Source organism: Bubalus kerabau, chromosome X, assembly GCF_029407905.1.
Source record: "Bubalus kerabau isolate K-KA32 ecotype Philippines breed swamp buffalo chromosome X, PCC_UOA_SB_1v2, whole genome shotgun sequence".
NCBI lineage: Eukaryota > Metazoa > Chordata > Mammalia > Artiodactyla > Bovidae > Bubalus > Bubalus kerabau.
The window spans coordinates 151,767,655-151,774,351 of NC_073647.1; the positions used below are offsets into that span (position 1 = coordinate 151,767,655).

Consider the following 6,697-nt stretch of genomic DNA (forward strand, 5'->3'; position numbering starts at 1 on the left):
GCTGGAAGTGCCAGGATGCTCATTCTGAGCCAAGAGGGGCCCTTCAGGAGTCTTGAGTGTTTCTCCCTGCCCTCTGATATCTCCACATCATCATGGCCTATGCCAGGTGGAATAATGGCCACCCAAAGATGTTGACACACTAGTAAACTCTAATTTGAAAAGATATGTGACCCCAATGTTCATAGCAGCACTATTTAGAATTGCCAAGACATGGAAGTAACCCAAATGTCCATTAACAGATGAATGAATAAAGAAGATGCAGTATATATATATATATATATATATATATATATATATATATATATATATAATGAAATATTACTCAGTGATAAAAAGAACAAAATAATGCCATTTGCAGCAACATGGATGGACCTGGAGATTGTCATACTAAATGAAGTAAGTCAGACAGAAAAAGGTAAATACCATATGATATTGCTTATATGTGGAATCTATGGGATTCCCTGGTGGTTCAATTGGTAAAGAATCTAATCTGCCTGCAATGCAGGAGACCTTGGTTTGATCCCTGGGTTGGGAAGGTACCCTGGAGAATGGAATGGCAACCCACTCCAGTATTCTTGCCTGGAGAATTCCACGGACAGAGGAGTCTGGTAGGCATGGGGTCACAAAGAGTTGGACATGACTGAGCAACTAACACTTTCACTTAAAAAATGAGACAAATGAGCTTACAAAACAAAAATAGTGTCACAGATATAGAACAAACTTACGGTTACCAGGGGGGAAGGGGAGGGGAGGGATAAATTGGGAGATTGAGATTGACATATACATACTACTACATATAAATAGATAACTAATAACCTACTGTATAGTACAGGGAACTCAACACTCTGTAATTACCTATATGGGAAAAGAATCTTAAAAAGAGTAGATACATGTATATGTATAACTGATTCACTTTGCTGTACACCTGAAACTAATACAACACTATAAATCAACTATACTCCAATGAAAATTTTAAAAAATCACAAAGATGTTGACACCCTAATCCAGAGAACCCGTGAATGTTACCTTACAAAGGCGACTTTGCAGTTATGATGATGTGAAGGGTCTTGAGATGGGGAGGCAATTCTGGATCATCTCATTGGGCCCCCTTTAATCATGTGCTCAGTCACTCAGTTGTGTCTGACTCTGTGACCCCATGGAGCCCACCAGGCTCCTCTCTCTATGAGATTTTCCAGGAAAGCATACTGGAGTAGGTTGTCATTTCCTTCTCCAGGGGCTGTTCCTGATTCAGGGATCGAATCTGCATCTCTTGCATCTCCTGGATTGGCAGGTGGGTTCTTTACCACTAGCACCACCTGGGAAGCCCTCCATGGTAATGGGAGACATGGCTGTGGGAGAATGGTCAGAAATTCTGGTTTGGAAGATGGAGGAAGGGTATCATGAGCCAAAAACTACAGACGACCTCTAGAATCTAGAAAAGGCAAAGAAATGGTTTCTCTCCTAGAATCTCCAGAAAGGAATGCAGCTCTGCTGACACCTCTATTTTAGCTCAGGGAGACCTGTGTCAAGACCTACAATCACCAGAACTGTAAGATAATAAACTTGCATTGTTTAAGCCAGTAAGCCTGTGATAATTTATTACAGCAGTAATAGAAAATTATGCATGGCCAGAGATAACTGACACAAGAGAAAAAAGTTAACAGATTTTTCTCTCTCTTCTGGTCTAAATAATCCTGTTTATATAATTCAGTCTGTATTATAGAATATTCAGTCAATTTAAATTTCACCTCCCCCTTAAGGCTGCTTTCCTGTTCCCCCTTTCCCCTAGATGTGGTTGGATGGGGAAGCTTGTGACCCTTCTAGTGTTAGGAGCAGTTGGGGCCCATTTTTGTAGGGCTACTCTGGTTTCTAGATGGGTATTACTGTGAGGTTGTGTTTGCTACACTTCTGGAACTGGCTGCCTTTCACATGCATGGCTCAAATCCATGGCTTGTACATCTTGTGATCTGTCGTCTCATTCCAGGTAACCATCTCTCCTTGCTTTCTGGGCCCCACTTTGATTTTCTTTGGCTTTTTAAACCCTTCAAGGTTTGACTCACTCTTCTGTTCTCCCACTCCCTCAATGGCCTTCACTATATTGCTCAGATACTAGGCTCCCTTCTCCTCCACAGAGACCCTTCATGGAAAGTTCCCCAGTAGATTCTCAAGCTTCACTTTGGTTCTTCCCTGAAGCCTCTGGAAACTTTCAGATCCATTCCATGTGTGGAAAGTTGGGGGACACACAAGAGAGTCACAACAGGACCACTTTCCACAATGTTGTCCCTCCTTACATGCCTGTCATCTCAGGAGTTCCCAATTAGGATCACACACACCCCAAACCACTCATCTTTCAACTTTTCTCTGAGATGATGTACCAGACCTCTCCACTGCAGGATTCAACCCAGAGCAAGGAAGCCAAGGCACATCTTCTCATGCTTTCCTTCCTCTTCTCCTTCTTCTTCTCTATATTCCCCCCAAGATGGAAGGAGAGGACTCATTCTTTCTATCTGAGAGGAATTCCCAATGCATTCCAGACTCCTCCTAAATAAAGAGGTATTTTCCTTGCCCAAATCACTGGGTTTATAATGGAAAATGGGATTCAGGGAGAAAAACTGTGTTGCTAATGATTAAAGTTCAAAAAATGTGTTTCTTCTTTCATGTCTATTACATGCCAGGCACTAAGCTAGGTACTACAATGTGAAGTATAGCATCATTCATGAAGATATTTCTGTTTAGAGAAGACTGTGGAGTGTGTGCACGTGTGTGCATTTGCATGTGACTATGAAAGAAAATATGAATGGAATTTTGTCCAGTGTCACAGAAGATTATTTACACTATGTTTTGGGGGCAGACTGAAGAACATGAGAGATTTTATTAGAATGGCATATAAAACTGGGTTATGAGTCACTTAAATTTGCAAAAAAAAAAAAATTATGAATAGAGTACTGTGGTCAATGTTGGGGATTTTCTCTCCGGGACTTGGAAATGACGAACCTGAAAGAATGACACTCGGACAGTCTCTTGCAAGGACTGACAAGTTTATTTCTGCAGTCAAGCCTTTTTATAGAAGCAGGAATGAAGAGCTTAGAGTATATAGCCAGCAGAGCATGTATGTGGTTAACACCTAATCAGTAAAAATATTTTAAGGACAGCGTGCTCTAAGTGACCCATGTGCTTATCCCATAACCCGTTTTCTCAAGCAACATCCTTAATATTTATTATTAAATCTTGGCGCCGGGCATAACCAAAGGCAGGAGATGTTTTTCTGCCCACAGCACACAAAGCCGGGGTACTTCTGGCCCTTCGCCATTTTCCCAAGGACTTCCTCCAACCAGCTATTTTGTACTGCGCTTCCCAACATATCCTCCTTTTGTTTTTAATTTAAGCATGGCAGCTGCTAGTTAGACTCCGTTGTGGGAGGCATGGAGTCTTGAGTAGAGACATCTATATCCTATAAGCAATGACAGAAAAAGCAAGATGATTAATACATATATAAAAATGTTGTTTCCTGAAAACCAAGTTCTAGGGTCTAGAGACGATAGGGTTTTGGTTAAAGTATCATAAAATTGAGTGCTGTACAATTCCTTAAGTACCTTAACTTGAAAATTAGCAACTTGTTGTTTCAACAAATTGATGTCTAAACTTGAGTTATCTGTGAGATCCTGCAAATGCACTTTAACTTTATCCCAAGGATATTAAGTGCTATTATAGGGCATGTTAGACAAAAAGAAGTAAAATTCCAGTGACAACGTATACGTGTTTGGAAAGTCAGTTGCTGCACTTGATCTCCTAAGTGGATAACCACAGTTTGTAACTCATTAATTCGTGTTTTTAATTGCTGATCTATTTGAGCTTGTCGAGTCCAAAGATCATGAGAGTCTTTGTGCCAAGCAGTGATAAAATCATGATTTTGTATAGAATTATGTAAAGCCATACCAGACAAAATTCCTACAGTCACAAAAAAATAAGGCTTAAGATGCCTGCAATAATCCACTCATGATGCACTTAGATCGCCTAAGTCCAGTTTTCAATAATACAGAAAGAAATACAGAATCAGTCCAAGGTTCAGTTAAGTTTACGGAAAACCAAAACTCAGATCTTTGTTTAACTAGCACAATGCTAGCATTGTGATATGAAATGGTGTGATTAAGGCAGGTATACAATGCACATGCAGTACAATTGACAATCTTGGTCGATAAGTCAATATCAAAATGCCCTACAATAAACAAATATGGAAGGTGAACACATGATTGAATATAGCCAGTACTATTGTATAGGAAGGTATAATTAGAAGGACGAAACATACCCATAGTCCCATAAACACTAGAGAAGTACTCTAAGGCTACTGGAATTTTCCAAATGTGCCATTGCTCTGGCCCAATGGGAACGATAATCCTGGGGTGTGGGGGTGATAAGCCCCCATTATACCAATTCAGCAATATGTCCTTATCAGTCCAGAAACTTGTCTTAGATTTATGAAAGCCTCCAATGCTTGATCTATTAAACCAGGAGCAGTTATGATGTTCCTCCTGCTCTTCAGAACAGTTTACAAACAGCCCATGAGGTCCCCAGTCAACAAATTTAAATGTATGATTAGTATGATTTTGCTGAATTATAGAAACTTTCCCAAATTGGCCTCAACAGTCAGACCAATGTAACGGTTGTATCTCCTGTTTTCTTCTCCAAGACACAGTATGACATGAAGGTCCCTCTGGTTGAAAAAGTGAGTTCGAATAGTTGGCTATCTGGCCTGGATAATGTCGCTCGAAGCCATTAAGTAAGAAAGATGCCATAGCGAACATTCCCAGATGCAAAGCAGTCCCATTGTTGGCAGAATATGCCCACCACTGTGGGAAGATAGTCATGCAAAGGGGATGAGATCCGAAACAGATAGGCAAGGTTTTGAATCCCACGGAAATGTTGATTGGCTTTCCCTCATCTTCTTCATGAATTGGTAGCTTTATGGACCAGGGACTTGGAAAATGCATGCTATCATTAGTAAAGATCATAGGGGCTTTATCTACCCAATCCACTATGGAGAGAAGTGGTGGGTTGGGTATGTATGCCCAATAAACATATTTTGCACTTACCCCAGAGGAACAGGAAAGAACAGCTAACATTGCCAGAAACAGCTTATCTGGAGTCACAGGAGTTTCAGTACTCTTCAGTGTCTGCTCAGCCTGATGAGTCATGTTTTTCACTTGAGCCCATGTCGGGTAAGGATTCAAACGATGGCATCTCCTCATTGATTCCTCCAGGGTCATTGACGAGACCCTTTGTGTCAACTTCATCACTTCCCAAGGGAGTCCAGTCTTGGGGTCCCTCTTGGTAACAGACATGGCGAAGGGGAACCCAGATTTTCTCTCCATCTGCAACAACAAGACCATAACCTTTGCCTAGGAGTCATAAGATTCCTGGCAGCCACTGATTAAATTGCTTATACCATATTGTTGTATTGATTTCTAATTTGCTGTTTTTGTCTTCTGCAAAATTTCTATCTGCACGAGTATCAGAATTATGTTTTGTTAAGTTTAAAAAATTTAGGGAATAAAGAGTTAAAGATAATAATAATTGAGGGTTCATAGGATAAGAAGTGTATCTCCTCTTCTATATTCCCCCTTTCTGTTTTAATAAATGAGTTTTTAGGGTGCAGTGGGCTCTTTTAATAATGGCTTGACTTTGGGGATTATAGGGTATTCCTGTAATGTGTGTGATGTTTCATTCTGATAAAAATGAATGAAATGAGTGCGAAGTAAATGCAGGTCCATTGTCTGTTTTCAGGACTGAAGGAATCCCCATAACGGGGAAGGTGAGTTAAGGGTAAGGAAATGGCGTGTTTGCTGGATTCTGAGGAGATAGGTATTGTCCAGATAAAGTCGGAAAATGTATCTATTGAGACAAAAAGCAAAGAAAACTTTCTTAACGAGCAGTGAGTGAAGTCCGATTGCCAAAGGGAATTAGGTTGTTGCTTCCGGGGATTAATTCCTGAAATCGTAGTCTGTAAATGCAGAGGGACACAGACATCACAGGTTTTAATAATATGCCGTGCTTCAGTAAGAGGAATATGGTATTTAGAGTGCAATCTGTTAGCATTGGTATGAAGATTAGCATGTTTGTCATTGGCAGACGTAAAAATGGGAGCTATGAGCCTGTCAACAGCATCATTTCTTGAAACCAGAGGGCCAGGTAAACCTGAATGAGCACACATATGTGCAATAAAGAAGGATTCCATACGTGATTGAATTAAGGCTTGAGTCTGTGAAAAGAGAGTATATAATTCTTCATCTAGGTTGTATAAAAAGGCGGTAACAAAATTGGGAAAAAGGGAAGCAAGGTATTTGGAATCAGTATATACATTGAAGGATAATGGTTGAAGTGACAAAAGAGCATATAAAGCATACAATTCAACTCTTTGTATTGAAGAATAGGTAGTGGTTAGTTTTTCTTTGATATCAGGGCCGATAATCCCTGTTATGCCTTTCTTGTTGCCATCAATGAAATAGGTGGGTGCATAGGAAATAGGCTGGGATGCAATGATATTAGTTACAATGAATTTAGTACATTGTAAAAAGTCCTATAATTTTCTCTTTGGCAAATGAAATAACATTTTGAAAATCATTTAATGCCATTTGCATGGTCAGGTTATATTGTAAGGCAATTTGCAATTCCTTTTTTGTCAAGGGGACGTGTATTGCAT

At 40.0% G+C, this 6,697-nt stretch overlaps 1 pseudogene; it reads right to left on the reverse strand.

Moving 5' to 3' along the window:
* Positions 1-3,381: 3,381 nt before the first annotated feature.
* Positions 3,382-5,192, reverse strand: LOC129639894 (endogenous retrovirus group K member 25 Env polyprotein-like; annotated as a pseudogene).
* Positions 5,193-6,697: the final 1,505 nt, after the last annotated feature.